This window comes from Strix uralensis, chromosome 19, assembly GCF_047716275.1.
Source record: "Strix uralensis isolate ZFMK-TIS-50842 chromosome 19, bStrUra1, whole genome shotgun sequence".
In the NCBI taxonomy this organism is placed as follows: domain Eukaryota; kingdom Metazoa; phylum Chordata; class Aves; order Strigiformes; family Strigidae; genus Strix; species Strix uralensis.
Window position 1 is genome coordinate 14591415 of NC_133990.1, and position 17318 is coordinate 14608732.

The 17318-nt window shown below is 40.3% G+C and overlaps 1 long non-coding RNA gene across 1 annotated transcript; it reads left to right on the forward strand.

Moving 5' to 3' along the window:
- Window positions 1–288: 288 nt before the first annotated feature.
- LOC141952220 (uncharacterized) lies at window positions 289–16617 on the forward strand. The gene is made up of 3 exons (XR_012631583.1): window positions 289–492; window positions 6586–6675; window positions 16391–16617. It is a non-coding gene; the product is annotated as an uncharacterized LOC141952220 (long non-coding RNA).
- Window positions 16618–17318: the final 701 nt, after the last annotated feature.

Here is a 17318-nt window from a genome sequence, read left to right on the forward strand (position 1 = left end):
CCTGAACATTGGACCATCTGATATAAGGCATTTAAATTATTTTACCAGAGTGACACAGCGAATCTGCAGCTAGTGCTGACTGCTCTGTCTCTCATGGGTCTCACCACTGGTGCTGAATCTGAACATGTCCTTTAAGGACAGATGTCAAGTGTTAGGGCATAATATCTTTCTGTTTGGCTTCAACTGTGCCAAATCGATTGCCATATTCTTTCTGATGGTCTGAAAATATAATGTATCTTCCCAATGTTCTTCATGTTCCCTCCCAGGCTGCTCCACATGGATGAAGAAGGCTCTCTGAACCCCAAGGCACAAGTGGCCCTCTGGACAGTGGTGCAATTAAAAGATAACTGTTTACTTACTTTTTCCTGGTTTAAAACGGCTATATTCCTTGCTGAGATGGGAGGTTGCTGGCACGTCCAACTTTCTTGAATGCCACAGGTTTTCTCTTCAGCAGGTTACAGAGTCAGAGTCCAGCCCTCTGAACTGAACAAGGTGAGTGAATTCGTCTTCAGACACACACGTCTCATTGATATTCCCGCTCTCTGGGCATGGATTGATTTGTGCTCGATGAAATTGAAGAAGGTGATGTTGGATACATTGACCTGGCCTCTTCAGTTCACCCCCTTTGCTAAGGCAAGATTGTTTAAGATTTATTTTTAGTCCTTTGTCCAATCTAATGGCAAACTGCTCAAACAGTGGAGCTTCTCCCACATCCTTTGCAATAATTTTCCACACTCTAATAAGATTTCAGCACTTGGAAGTTTATCCTGTTATTCAGCCTAAACTTTCCTCTATTTAACATTATGCTTTCTGTCCTTATACCCTTTTCACCATCCTAAACAATTCATCTTCTTCTCAGTGTTTACAATCCACAAGATTTCCTTCTTCCTTCCAAGAAGAAGTTTCCAATCAGTATTTATAAAATGGAAAAATAAATGACAAACAGAAGGTTCAGTAGAAAAGAACCTCCTGCACTACAGCAGTCAGTTTATGCAACAACTGTGCATACTTCTAAATAGACACTATTTCTATAGCCTGCTGGTATCCAACCATACCACCAAAGGTGCTAGACACATCTTCAGTCCAAACAAACTTTGGCAACTAGAGAGCTGCATACCTTGAACTTCCAAAGTAATGCTTTTTTTTTAAAAAAAATAAAAAATAAAAAAAAAAAATTAAAGCCAAACAAAACCAGGATTTTTTTTTATTATTATTTTGCTATTGTTATTTTTGACTGAGCATGAAATGGTTGAGTTTACATGGTCAAGGGCTTGTTTGTGTTGTGTGATGGTGCTTGGGCATCATGTCCATATAAACAGTTAACCTCCCAGGATGCAGGATCTTTGTTGTGTCTGATGAAGGCAGACTTTCATTAGGCCTTTTACCACTAGCTCTTGGAACTCTTCCACTTCATGCAAGTAAAAAAACCACAAATATTCCTCTACTTATATCAGTACCAGAAGCTGGAAGCATGGAATGTTTCAGAATGCTTTGAACCCCGTAATTGTCTCTTGTAATAATACATTTTTTACATTCGAACTCGTGAGTTATCAAGGAGAAAGAACGTAGCAACTTGGTTAAAATAAAGAATTAAATTATGGTCATGGAAAAAAAAAGGTACTTTCCACTGTTCTCAAAAGAAAGTGCCTTTGGGAAAGAATGAATCAGAACGGATCTCTGTCCTTCTCTGTACGACTTTGTATTGTATTTCATGGACCAAAGGATGGACAGCTCATGGTTAGATGGACCTGAGATAAAGATCTTCCATGTATTGGAAGTATCTTGTGCATAGAAAAACAATGTTATGAAGTGTAGGATTTACATCACATATTGTAGGTTTTACATGATGTATCAGGCTGTATGAGAGAACAGGTAAATGTTATCCTTACGAGTTGTGCCCCAGCCATGGAGCTGTTCTGCACCGTATGTAAATCACCGTAATTAATGCAGCTCAGGTCCTTGGCTATATTCCCTCCTGGTCTGTCTTCTCCCAGCCCCCCCTGACCTCAGCTCTGTTCCATGCAGCTCTAAAATAACTTTTTGCCTTGACTTCGCATCTTACTTCGGTAGGGTTCTTAGATCTAGATTTGTACCCAGCAGCTGTTTTACAGGAAAACACCCAATGGTATTCAGTTTGGTTGTTTCGATTGTTTGATTGTAGATATGAACACTGGGCTTTGACTAACTGCTTAGTACTTGGCTTATTTCTTCTGGGACATCTTCCTCCTACAGATTTTAGATGAGAAGTATCATCATTTCATCACCATGCTCTTCCCAAAATATACTGCAGTATTCATTTTGAGGGATCCTCTAGTATTTATACAAGTGTACCTCAGGAAAGAGTTTGGCCACGGGAATCTTAATCCTCCTGTTACACACTATGGCAAAATGTATTGCCCTTGTGAGAAAACCTGAGATGAGGAAGTCAGAGAGAAGAAACAGACATCTTTTAAAAGTTAGTTCAAGTCACTGGTAGTACTGTCTCATTTGTTTGGACCCCAAATCCACAAAATGTATAAGAAAATGAAAAATAAACCCAAAATGAAACCTGGCAATGTTACAGAAAGAATTTACAGTACAAAAGTTTGTGTTAAATTAAAGGAGTATTTACATCTGGAAATATGTACATGGAAAGAGAGTCTTCTTATTTTTTCTAGATTGATTTTATTATGTTTTCTGAGTTAAGACATCACTGTTCAAGACAAAATAGAGAAGCTTTGACCCCTTTGGCTATCAAATTAACTGAGGGTTAACATTGTACAATACAATGTAGGTAGCTGAAAGAACTAGAACCCAGTTTTGGATGCTGCACCTGTTTTGGAGAGCTTAGAGCTCCACATGCCAGTGAAGATCCCAGTGCAAAATAACTCAGGCTTTTGTGGGCTTCATGGACACATGACCCCAAATAATCTTTTGAGAGGGAATTGGGAACTAATACCAATGAAGCTGCCTATAGGTAAACCTGTTCACAAGTCTTTGCTCAATTCAGGCCTTGATTTCAAAGCAGTGCAAGAGGTACTTGGATGTGAGAAGGAACTGAAGGGTAGCAGTGAAGGAACAGAACAAAGCTATATCACCATAAGGTGGCTCTTGTAAACTTTTTATTATGTATTTGTAATTTTAAGAAGTTGATTAAAGAGCCTGGAACTTATTCCTGGTTCAATCCCATTAAAACTTGATGAGAACTTTGCTTCTTTGTTGTTTCATCCTCAAGCCACCCTCAACATCCCTTTGGGAAGTGTCCCTTATTTGCCTAAGGGGAAATCTAGGCACTGCCCTTCCACTATCATTTGGGATATGCCCAAGGCACCCCAGCTGCTGTGATCTGGGACAGCTGTTACCCGGGTCTGGATTAGCAGCATCTCCTGTCACTCCATGGCAGAGGATCAGAGCAGACAGCCCTTTTTGAAGGAAGGGTGAATTGCCTGATACTTCTCACTACGGATTAATGGGGAACAAGATCTTTTGTTACCAGGCTGCATTTGCTATCAAGAGCACAGACAGATAAGGAAAAATAAAAGGCCATTTCTGTAGCTGTTTTATGTCAGATCTGTCCAGTTTGGCTTTACGGTGTCACACAGTAATAACTCACTGCCACTCGTTATCGACCCTAATCAGCCTCGGACAGAGCTACACAGCAAATGCCAAGTTTGCAGGAAGAAAGCGTGCTAGTCTTTGTAAGACGAAAAAGAGTTTTCTGTCTCAGAAGCCTGGTGAAAACAAAACCAAACCAGCCCCCAAATCTAGAGACAGCATGAAAAAGCTCTTGGAGATAACTTCACATCCCCCTTGAAATCACAGGAGCCAGCTTTCAGCTGATGCTCGGCCGTGCTTGCAGGGAACACCCACGGTGGACCAGGGAGAGCAGATCAGATCCCTGCGGGATGCGGCTCCATCACACCCGCTAGCCAGGGGAAGCTGCATTTCACTCCTCTTTGATACTTTATCTTCCTTAGTCACCCACAGTAACGCTACAAAAAGGCATGGGGAATAAAGAAACTCAAAGGTAAGTTGCAGCCGTATTTCTCTACAAGGATCTTCTCCCTGTGGGAACCTCCAGCTCTGGTTCCTGCTAATACATGACTTCAGCGACTATAGATAGTGGAAGTTTTCTGTGCTTTACTGCCTCAACAATGGGCTCGGGAACTCATACAACCTTTCATTTCCGTCCTTTTATTTGTAAATTACTTTCCTTTAAGAATACTGCTATTTAATAGATGGGTTATGATGTCAAACTCTTTAATAAAAGCTATGCTTTTTCCTCTGCAGTTTTGTTTTTATTCTAAACAAGATTTTTTTTCCTAAACAGATACAATTTTAAGGAAAAAAAAAGCCAAACATGACCAGAAAAGACCTTATTTGTTATGGAAAAATTATAACAAAGATTTTCTGTGGTTTTTTTTTCCTTTGCTCTTCCTGTTGTTGGTAATAAAAGAATTTTTATTGTTCTTTGGTGGTAATCCTAGCTTTATGTTAAAAATCAGAAGAGATTTTTTCCTTCTTTTTTCTCCTCTGTTTTTGGTTTGGTTCTCTGGTTTGTAGCCTGAATGGAACTAAACCAAGCATTGAAACAGCTTGCCACACACGGTCAGAAATGGCACTCCTCCGTCTGCGCCGGCCGGGCAGCGTGCACGCTGATGATGCTTCACAAAATGTTAGTTCACATCCAATCACTAAGAGGGCACAAGGAGCATCTGTGCATATTCCATGGTAAATTCTGATCTGGGTTATACAGCTGTAAGCACAGAGTGAAGTCACAGAGTCTGGAAGATTTAGGCCAGGTTTGCCCCACACTAAAGGAGACCATGAGCACCGAAGCTCACTGGGAGATGTCACACAGTACAGACACTAAGGGTGGCTGAAACTTCTGCACTGACGTTTTCCCCCAGATAGAAATAGCCTTTGTGGAAATTTATTTCAGGGGATTAGGCTGTATTTCATTCTATTTTTTTTTCCTTTTTTTTTCCCTCCTCGTGGTGGTGGTGGAAAGCAACAAATGGTTGGAATTTTTGTTTCCGCAAAACTGGAAAATTAAATTTTATTTTTAATATGGAAAATACCAGGAGCTGAAACATTATAATTCTGAGACTAATTTAACTGATACACTGCCTAAGTAAAATCATGTGCTAATCACGATAACCTTTGTTTTCCTTCTCCCATATAAGCTGTTCTGCCAATATTTATGTGAAAAGTCTAATCTTGGATCCTTGCCTCCTTTTCAAAAAAATAAAATAAAAAAACCCCATCCTTAATTAATAAAAACATTACACAAAGACAAACCAACAGCCAAACAAAGAGAAGCAAAACACAAAAAGCCACTTTCATCCCCCTCCTGTTAAGAATTACAATATTCCAGCGGCAGTACAGGAGAGTGAAGGCTTGTGCTCAGCAACGGTGGTGGACGTGCCTGCGCTGTGCCTGTGCTGGCTTCTCCACGGCTTCTCCACGGCTTCTCCAGGGCTGCTCTGCTCCATGCCATGGAGATCCCCAGGAACACTTCCATGCAGCACAAGCTCTTACACAGCTCCCAAACGCCTCCCTGCTCAGTCCATCAGAAGGAGCTCAGAATATGAACTGAGCAACACGAGGGAGATGGATCAGAGCACTGAAAAGTGCTTTTCCACTTGCCTTTACCCCTACATGATAATGCCGAGAGGAAACAATTACAAATAATGTCTCTTTTATTATAACTGAGTCTACAGCTTTTCAACATGATGGCTCTGGCAAGACTTGGAGAGACATCAGACTAATAAAATATCCTTAAATATCAGTTTTGCAAGTTAATTCATTTGGAGCCATACTTTTTTGCCAGAAAGGGAACTTTTTGCTGCAAATGTTTGTCGATTTTTCAGACGAGTGGAATAACATAGCAGTCCCAAAAAGTCTTCTGGAAGTTATCAATATCCAATTTGCCACTTGAGCCTTCTCATTCACCCCGCAAATGAGCTATGCAAATATATCCTCTGTGGTGAGAGAACGTCAGGGCCAAATGCACTGTCTGAGCTCTCCGGGAAACGGGGCAGAAAGGCTCAGCCTCTGCTGTTTCTCTCCTCCTGCACCCTTCCCAAGGAAAAACAGACTTTGGAAATCACAGAGGCTTTGCTGCCTGTTGCAACCAACAACAGCACTGAAAGTAGTGCAAATAATGTTTCCATTGCTCGCTATTTCAGACTGAGAGAATATTTTTCTTGGAGCATTCTTAACCTTTGGGATCTTTTCATGTTCTTTAGCCATTGTGTTTGCTTCTTCCTTGTTTTCTTACAGGGAAAGCTGAAATGACTTACAATTAAAATCTTTTTTTAACAGCTTTCTCCTGTTGCTTTGGCAAAACAAATTTTGAACCATTGGAATGATACAGTGCCATTTACTCCCTCCTCAAATAGTTTTCCCCTTTAACCAAGAAATCCTGCTCAATTTGGATCTTATCATTTGCTTGTGTAAAGAGGGATACCTCTATGGTCTTAAACAAAACTGGAGAGATCTGCACCAGCTGAGAATTTTCATTGTTAAGTCAAGGGACAAATATATTTATGCTGGGCCAGATTCTTTCAGCACTACTTGTTTGTTTGTTTTTAAATTTTGCAGGATCAACTCGTGATTCATGGTGGTACAGCTGAGAACAGAATCTGGTTAACTAATTGAAGGTGCTAATGACCAGTCAGGCTATAACTGGAGGTAAGCCGGAGCCACAAATTGCTAATGTGATCCACACTGTAAAATGTGGGAGGGTTTAGGATTTAGGAGTCTGGTTTTAGCCATCTTGGTAACAGAACATGATGATGACACTCCCATGTGAAGGCAGGAGCACTTCACTGTCATCTCAGCTCACTGTTATATGCACAGATCACCTGCAAGCATTGGAGGTTTTCCAGTTCAAAGCTTGGACTCATACTTGACCTCAACTTACAGCCCAGCCTAAGCAGTGACCCCTTTGCGAAGTCAGCTCTAAGGAGACCATGTCCTCAGCAGCACCATTTGCCATGACCCACTCTCTCCCAAAAACTTCATTTCTATGGTGTAAAATGCTTGATTATTTTCCTCAATGAGTATGTTTACTCTGAAGATAGACACATAAATCATACCAGCTGAAACCCAAGCAAGCATATGACAAATACGGTATTTTTAAAGGTTAGTTGTTGTTCTTTTTAATGAAAGAAAAGCAAGAGGATGGGGTTGGACTTTTATGATGTGCAAAAGAGGTTGTAACCACAGAAAAATCTGCCTCCAAAAGCCAAATATTATTCATTTTGGTGGAATGCACTGTTAAAATAGCTCAGCCTTTCAGGAAGAAGCATGCTTATGTAAACCATCTAGTTTACTTTCTTTTGAACAGACAACCTAAAAAAAAATCTTATCTGTATGTACATGTGGTGTCTTCCTCATAGATATGTACATAAACTTAGAAATGTCCACACAATCAGTTGTGGTCTTCAGGAGACTCATACAGCACATTTAAGAAAAGAGGTAAGCACAGAGGGAAGGCAATGTTGTAAGCCGTGACAACTTACTGGTGCCATTGATCAGGATCAACATATCCCAGTGATCAGGATCAACAATCCCTTGATCAGGAGTCAATAATTCACTCATGCACCTCGCCAGCCCACCACTTCATTTAACTTTTAAAAAGGACACAATAAGGGCTGAAGCATCATTGTTGATCCTGCCAGAGATTGGAAACACCTGCCATGAACAGTATGTCCATCAAAAAGGATGATCAAAATATTGGCATATCTTCAACTTTTGAACAGCCTATCTTTAATCCACACCTAACTCTCTGAAATGTCATGGATACAACACAGAAGAGCTCCATAATGTGGGTATTTATATTGAGATTTTCAGCTTTCTAGAGATCCTTAACGGGATTAAAGATAGGCTTGCACACATTCACCTCAATGACAAATTTATCTCACATTGGTTCCACTTGCTTTTTATTCCCAGCATATGCAGGACCTTTTCTTATCTCCTGTAGCTCCTATGCTCTTTCAGTACCACCACACAGCTGATATTTGTACACATCCAGGAACAGCTCAGCTCCTCCAGCCTGATCCCCTGTGCACATTGATGCTGCTGTTTAATTCCCTCCTGCTGCCTATTTCCCCTTCCCAGACTCAGGATCTTCCAAACTCAACCCACCATCCATTCCCCCAACCTCTTCAACATAAGATTGAAGTTGGGTTTCAATTTACTTGGAACTAATTGTAATTTTCTATAGCCCTCTTTAAGAACTGCCTTGGCTGCAGTGGGGAGAAGCGAGTATAAGGGAACCAGTAAGGGGGTAATTGCGTTCAGATGCTCTAGTTATTGTCTGTAAAACCTATAGTACAGGGAACTGCGTGTGTCTCTCAGGTCTCTAAAATGTACAGATTGTTTCAAAACAGACACTATTGGATCTTTGCTGTTTTTCCTTTTTAGTTCTCAACACTGATGGCATTCATTGGGAAATAGTTGCCAGTCCTTAAACAGACTGTGGGGCTAGTCCTCATGGAGGCCAACTCTGGGCACGTGAGAAATCAGCACTGACTTACCAAGGGCAAATTATCCCTGAGCAACCTGAGCGCTTTCCACGACCAAACGACTGGCTCTGCAGAAAAGGGCAGAGAGCTATATAACATGAACCTCTTTCTTGTCTTTATACAGAAGTGTGCAATACTGTTGAAAACCCATTTTCCTCCTGAACCAAATTTTTATGGAAATCTAGAAAGTTAAATTTATATTTCATTCACAGCTTGAATACTGCAAAATACTTCAGATATCTGAGCACGCTACCCCAAGAGGGGGTCTTTCTGATCTTTCACCCAAACCTTCCTTCTATCCTCCTCTCTTTTCCAGAATAAAGCCCCTTTTCAGGACAGTTCCTCTGCAAATGTGTAAGATCCCCCATTCACATTATTAAAGCAAAGATTATGAGCTTTCCTAGATAAGGATGCTCTCATGAATGACTTTGCTGCTGTTCTACCCTGCAGTCAGGCAGCTAGGAAACCGTGCTTTGAAAAGTCAGCAAGAGTAATACACAGATTAAATATTCATGTTTCTATTTTTCATCCTTTGATTTTTGTCCCATGTAGCTGTAGGGGGAAAAAAAATCCCAAAAGACTGAAAATATGATCATTTAATTGAAAGTTTAATTTGAGAGAGTTCAAAAACATTTAAAATAGAGGACAAACTACTTAGAGCGATCTCTGTATACTTCATGTTGTTAATTTGCATACTTCAGCTTCTCTTCTCCCACCACTTTCTGTCCCCATCAATTAGATTTATTTTTTTTTTAATCCTGCTTAATTTTTGCTGGGAGTAGATGAAACACTGTGGCTGCTTTTCTTGGCCTAAGGAAAAGTTATATGTGTGCAGTAAAACTACTCCCTGCTATTATCACCCTAGGAGTTATACACATAAAACCTGTTTTTATCCATGAAATAAAAGAGAATCGGAAATGCTTATAAGTTATTATAATTGGTGAAAAATAATAAATTCAATAGGTGATCTTCTCCACTGTTATAAGTGGAAGTAGAGCCTTTCTACCTCAGTGGAACTACATTGATCTATACCACTTAAGGATTCCACCCACAGTAAGAAGGGAAAAACATAAAACACTCCATTTTTTCCAGGGGGGAAGTACTTCCTGGCTGTGAAATCCACTGAGTTTTAAAGGAGAAAGTGTGTAAAGAACATACAGGCGCAAAGTTTAGGGTTTGAAAAATGACAGAAAGGCAAAACAGAAGAGAAGGGAAATAATCCAACACAGGTGAGCGAGATTAGGTTACTTTTATGATTCATCTCATGATTACATTACCCTGAAGTATACAGTCATACACAGAGTTTTCAAGGAATTTTTCAGGATCAAAAAGCCTGGTAAAATTGGCAATATTTAAGATGCTACATTTAAGATGATCAAAACTCTCATTGAAAGAGTCAAGTAAAAGTCCTAGTGAAAATGAGACTCGCCATACTCCAAAGCAGTCAGTAGGAACGGGTCACTCACTTGTACAACATAGTGACACTAAGTCACTAGTTTGCTTAACTTAGAGGTATCCACATCACAGAGTATTCGGGTAGTAGAAATGGGGTTTTGTTTCTGTGTTCTGTGGGATCTATATGACATTTAATCAATTATTGAGTCTTCATTGTTGTATGCTCATGAACATATTAATCTTCCTCTTCTGAAATTAATGCTAGAAGCAGAAAGACACAGATCCTTGCAATGTCCCAGATTTCAGTACTGGTTTCTGCAAAGAAGAACTTTTACAAGAGATCAGTTGTGTTTCATATTTTGGCTTGTGCAGCACCCTCTCGTCCAGTAGACAGCGGGACGTTAGCAGTTTGATGACGAGGGAAAAAGGGCTTTGACAAACACCAAACCCCATCATTATCTCATTTTGGTGCACTCTACATTTTTTCCTAAACAAATTCCATGGAAAACTCATGTAGGAAACCATAACTTGCTACAAACGAGAACCCACATATTGATTTTTTTTTTCTTTTCTTAATATGTGAATGCAAGGATAAAATTACTTCATTGAGAAATACATGGCATGAAAAAGAACAGAGGGATAAAACAAAAAAATTACCGCAAATCTACCAATGTCTAAACCAATTTTTCTGGGGAAAAAAAAAAGTCCTATCTTAAAGCTCTCCTATGCCACAGTGCCTAGCAAAGATACTTGAAACAGTTGTGTTGAAACCAGTGTTCATACCAGTGAGCAATTATTTATTGTTACTTCTTTCCATTCTTTTATCTGGTCTCAGTGATGATGTTTCTTCAAACTGAACATATTTGATAATCATTAAGATATTCGTTTACAGGCAACTTGGAAAATATGCCAGTATGATAAGTAAAGGAATCTTTAAAACTCTCAACCAAAACTTTAAACCTGAAGTTTAAATGAAATCAGTTTTTTCATATCAAGTTCAGCTTGGGACCTAGAAACGCTTGAAGATCAACTTAAAAGCTTTACAGTTACTATAATGCTTGTGTCAGTATATTTTATGTGTTACTTGAGAGTGACTCAAGCTTACTCATATATCACTAAGTCTCGTTGATGTGTATGAATTCCCTCCTCTGATGAACTGTTCACCTCCAGTATTAGCCAAGCATAATAGCATGGTGTTTGATACTGTGGAAACACTCACAAATTACAACCCAACAACCACCATGATGCTGGCCTTACTTCTGTGGAGGGTAACCAATATAGGTCTCTCTTCTTAAGAAAATCAATGCTTTGTCATTTTTTGGTCTACTGTTGTACAGGATGTCTATCTAGTGGGAAATTGCTCTATGGAAATGATTAGAAAATGCCAACTTTCCATGTTATAATTTTCTGATAGAAGTTTTGCTGAAATGTGTCTGAAGTTCACAACAACAAACACAGGTAGCAAAAAAAGACATCCACTCCAAAATTAGCCAACTACAGGGCCATCTCTTGGCATTCAAAAATGCTACATTTAGGCTCTTGCCATGGTCTACCTGATTGCCACCAAGGCATTGGGCAATCTAGGCAGAACTGGGCTTAGGGTCCTTTTGGAGCTCTCCCAGGGTGGATAATTACTCCTTGGCTTGGTCCTTACCACCTATATCTCATTGCCATGGATTAAAATAGCATCACTAAGTTCCCCCTATTGTAAAGGAGCAGCAAAAGTTTCAGAGACATGGGAGGCTCATTTGGTGTCATGGCCCTTTCCATCCTCGTGACTCCTGTGGCATTCTGTCAGCTGAAAGTTGTATTAAAAAGCAGTCCCACAGAAGTCACAGTAACTGGTTATCATTAAAAGCAGCTAACCGAGAGAAGTACTTGCAAACACGCAGGGGAGCAAGAAGATACTCGGAAAGATTTCCCCTTGTATCAAACAGTAGCCTGGTTTAGTAAAACATTTATTAAACATCACTTATTGACTGCCCAGCTCCTATAATTTCTTTATAGTTACAGTGCATGCTTCTTGTTATCCCTTCTTCTTAGGTCAGCACTACTCAAACTGGTGTTACTGACATTTGCTGAGCCTGGAGTTCTGCACCAAGGTATCCACAAGATGACAAGAGTAGTAATACTCCTTTGTGGCTCCTGTCTTCACCTCCCCATTCAAAATCACTCACACAGGGTTTTAGATGTTACTTCAGCCCTACCACTAAATGGTAAAACCTTGGAAACAGAAGTGCATACCAGCTGTATGCAGAAAGTCAACAGTCAATGGTGCACCTGGATATACAGTGCAGTTTCCTGTGGGCTCACTAACATGTGGTGTTGTGAGTTGCAAATGACTTCCTCTCCTCGCTTCTTATATGAATTCTTGATATGGTGTCAGAAATAAAACAGCTTTAACTGATTTAATTCTTTGTTGTGGCTAAAGAGTCACTTCAGGAATGGCAATGAGCAAAATCCCACTCCCTAATGCAATGTAAATCCATGTCTATAAGCAGGGTCTAGCATTCTCGGAGTCCACACACAATCTCCTTACTGAAGTTCATACCAGAAATCAGGGTTGATACACTCTGGAGCTTCAACAAGCACAGCAGCTCCAGGCTCCCTCTCCAGTGCTGTTGCTCATGAATTCTGAGCTGTGCACAGGCTGTGATTTGCCATGCAGAGGACAAGGACCGAGTGGGAACTGTCTCAGTTGTCATCAAACATTGAAATCACATGGTGTCATTTCTGTTCCAATCATGAATCTTTTTGGCAAGCGTTCTCCTTCAGCTCTGCTGTGTTCATGTAACAGGGAGGTGAACTGTTTCATTTGCTATTTAATAGTCCCTTAAAGAAAAAGGACTTTTCTGTAGAACTGGTTTTGTCTAAACTACTTCTGGTGAGCAATCAGGTTTTTAACTTTTTTCTTGTTGATGTAAAAACAAGTGTCTGTCTCTCTGAAAAATTGGGAATTTTTACTGGAGACTTTGGGCAAAAAGCAAAAATATTTTGGCCCCAAACCAAAAACTTTAAGCCTAAAATGGCAAACCTCTCATTTTCAGCCAAACAATGAAAACGTTGGTTTTGGCTGGACATTTTTGGTTTTTCAACAGAAGTGATCTTTTTCTGAGTCAAAAATTTTCCATGAGGTGAGGAATAAACATTACGGATAAAAGCCTGGTGTAGCTGGAAGGAAGGAGTAAAGAGAGAGATAAGGAATAAAAACAGCTTATCACAACCATCATGAAGCTACTGTTACCAAGGTCTGTTACAAGCCACTGTACCAATTTGGTAAAGAAACCCTGAAGCCTATAGCCTGGTATATTTATAGCATGATTCATGGTCACTGAATGTTCTATAAACAAATTTATGGAACTGTTTTTCTCTCGGTTGTTTCCTTTTTTAGAATATTATCACCAGGAAAAGCACTTGCAGACTATTTCTACCTGGACGGAGTTTTCATAGCTGTCCTGATGAACTCAGTTGCTACACAGGCAGTAGAAAGTCTCAGGCACTTGTGAGTGCCCTTATTAATTCATGAAAATCAGGAGTCCCATGCAGGCATCCGGCAGGCAGAGGAGATGCCTTGATACCTCTGTCCCACCGGCTGTACACAGTCTGTAGGGAGAAGGGAGTGTGCTTAGAGATGGCAAAGCCATTTCAGACCAGGATATGAGCCATCCAAGCACCAAACACGATGCGCACAGACTGTCGCATGGAACACTTGATCACCATGTGGGCTTGGTGAATCAGTTACTCTTGCAGCATAAATCGCACCTCCGTCGTTGCAACGTGGTGTGTTTCAATAGGGAATGGATTGAGCAATCACTGCAAAAGGGGCAAGATGGGAAAAGCTGGAAGGTGGGAGGATATGGATCCTCCAGGTTAGCAGAGGGAGAAACGAAAAGATGTTCTGCAGCCAAGAGCTGGCCTGTAGTGAAGCTCTTACTGATGGCCCATACCTGATTTATTTAATTACTTTTCAATTTTCTGCCTAATATTAGGCTCTAAAGAGTGTGTTTCAGCACAGCACAGCATGAGTGCTGGGCTAAAGAGTAAGCCGGGCAGTGTCAAGAGAAGCGAATTCCCCTGAGTTACTAGTGCATGTCCTGGTGTTTTCCTTTTCCATGTCTTCAGGAAAAACTCCATCATTCATGAAAGCGCTGCTGTCCGCATCATACATGTAAGTTTGACCACTTGGGAGGACAAAGGTGAATTAAACTTCCAAGAATTGATGCTTTCACCTCCTAGTTTTCATGCAGAATCCATGATCAGAGACAATTCTTTAATCACTGTTATAATGTTTCCGAACCAGCTCATAAAGCGGCTTTCAGGACATGACGCAAACCAGCAGTTTAAAGCCATAGATCTTTCTAGTTAATCTAAAAGATTAAGCACCTTACAGTCGCTGGAGAGTGCTCCTTGGAACTACAGTATTATGGCCCTGGATAAATCTGGTTTTATAATCCTGCTTAGTCTACACTGATCTGGATAAACAGAGACCCATCGTTTGAGAATGAAGCTCAGAAAATAAAGATTTAGGCAAAGGGAGGAAAACAGGAGCACATATTTTCAACAGGGACAGGAAGGTGGCATAGGATGTTAAATCGTGTCAGGGACAAAACATAATCCCCAGTTGCCCTTTACAATGACACTTCACACAGAGTCACCTTACTATAAAAGTCCCTGCAGAGGTAAACAGCCGATCAGCCTGGGGAGGAAGGCTGTGTGGGATGAGGATGATGAGCAAGGGAAGCTCAGAGGGCTGTGCTGGATGTGCTCACACCTACAGCCAGCCCAGCTACAGCTGCCAACCCTGGGACCCAGCGGGCAGGTCTCTCCAGGAGGCACAGCACGGGGCCTGAATGGTCATGAAGGTTGCTGAGCTCCAGGGGCGTGTAGGGCAGCCAAGGCCTGCACTTCTGAGGGGAAAAATAAATGATACTTATCTACCCTCCTCACCTTGGGGAAAGAACCAAGAACAGAAGTAAACACATATACAAACCAGTTGATTACCAGGAATCCCAGTTTACCAACTAGCACTGAAACATGCGTATATTTACTTTTAGCAGAAATTTGCCGTGGGAACTCAGCTACTAACCCAATATGCCACCCCGCTGCACTGATAACAGCCTTTAGCAACCAACAGCAGTGACCTTTTTCCTGGGGTAGCAGTATTTGCCCTCCTTTGTCTTGCTAACTTGTCCTTCATTTCAGGCCGTACAGCGGAGAAGAGGGAGCACATCTTGTAGGCACAACCATGACATGATGTTGGGAGTTGGCACTACCTAACAAATAAAGCACTAGACATGAAGCAAGGAGACCTAGACTTTTTCTTCCATCTGGCCAGTGGGTCATGGATGTAGTTGAGGCAATCGGTTTCCCCTTTTTCATCAACATTTCTGAGACATGTAGTGACCGACACTGTTTTTAAAAATCTCTGATGGAAGGATGAAGCATTGTCTGTATTCTGCACTAGGAAACCCTCTATTCTACAAAAGCTTCACTGATTTTAGAGTTTTTAGATTCAGCTGCAACCAACTCAAGTTTAAAGTGCATGAGATCATTCATTACATCACCAGCTTATCTACGGGGTTACTAAAGCACTGATCTGAAGAGCTGGAAATATTTATGGCAATCAAGGATCTCAGGAAATACTTTTTTAGCACTTGTACAGGGAATATTTGCCTGTAGAAGTATTTGTGAATACTGTGACATAAATTTAAATTCAGTATTCCCTGTATTTCTGAAGGAAAGTAAATATTGCTTGTATTTCTGAAGATGTGCAGCTAAAACATAAGTTACTAACTTAATACATGAATTATTGGGCAAAATTCCCTTGTCTATGTTTTGCAGATCATCAGATCAGCGGGTCACAATGGCTTTATATTCTGAAGAAGCTGTGAACAAACAAGTTGGGCACTGGATCTGCATATGCAAACAAATATTTTGCAGTTATCCCACAAAGAAAAATGAATTTGAATTGCAGTTCTTGCTAATATATAGCCTTTGTCTATTTTGAATCAATGCAAATCTTTTGGCAGTGAAGACAGAGAGGCTGGAAGTGTTGAATGTACAAAAGTTAGCTCCTACTCACCCTAAGTGATAATATTAAAATAATTGTCCCACAAACTTTATGGCAGCAAAATTCAGAAACAAGAAAAGGAAGCTTTTAGAAAACAAAGCAACTCATGAGACTCATTACTATGAGACACAAATTACTACTGCTATTATTACTATTATTATTATCTAGTGCCTATAAGCTGCTATGATGAATAAGGACTCTTATGCCTTGTACAAATAAAAGAATAAGAGATCGTCATCACAAATTTAGTGGATTAAGAAAATGATATGTGCATAATGAGTCTCTTTAAATAGAATATTGGCACAATTTGTTTAAGCTAGCTAGAAACCATACTATCACACATGGCTTGAGCTGATGACTAGTTCATTTATACTTGAAAAAAAAATCTCACTTACATGACTTTTGTTTTAAGATGCTTGTAGGGTTCACCTGGAGAAATAGGAATTGTTCTATAGAAGCAGAACTCCCTGCTGAGCGTGGTGCTGCGGTGGGAACTACATGGGGGTACATCAGAAGGCGAGAGAAGAGCAAAGACTTCCAGACTTGTGGGATGTCTCCTGGAAAGGACCATGATTAAAAGATAATAGCACTGAACAAGTTTCCAGCTTTTCTAGGAGCACCTTCTATAATAAACATGTGTCAATTACAAGTATAGGATCATTGAGTTATTTTGAAAAATATGAGATTTAAATAAACAAAAGGTTATTTTTACCCGTAGAGAATTTGACTCCCTCTCCCAAGGGAAGAGGCCGTTTTTCCATTTATGTTTCACAGAAAGCAAAAAAACCCCAAACCCTTAAAGGCCAGTAGATACTAAATCAAACAAAAGCGTAAGAACTGACTCCAAGCCAAAGTGAACGGCCTGATGTCTACTTTCCCGTAAGATCTTTGCATGCTGTCCTGACTATGCTTCTGATGCCAATAACTTAACATAAAGCAAGTGTTCCCCTTTTTACTCTTCCAAGTAAGATGCTGTCTAGCATGCAAGGGACACATTTCCATGGTAACATGCTTCTGGAAATTAGCAGTGCCTTGGTGCTTTTGGCTGATAACCCAGATTGTCGTATGTACTGTGATTACCTGAGTATCTTTCTGGCTCACAAAAACTACCATGAGACCATGATAGGGAAGGAAAGATCCAATTCCGAACACACTTGTCATTAACCAGAAACTTAGCTGTCATGGGAAACCTGGAGCCAATTTCTGCACTGATATCATCAGAGCTATGGTTGTGGAAAACTCTGGGATGTAGCTTTGCTTTTATTCCCCTCATTAAAAATTTTGCATCAACTATATAACAAAAAATGTCAAATCAGCACTGAAGATTCCTCTTCTTTCTG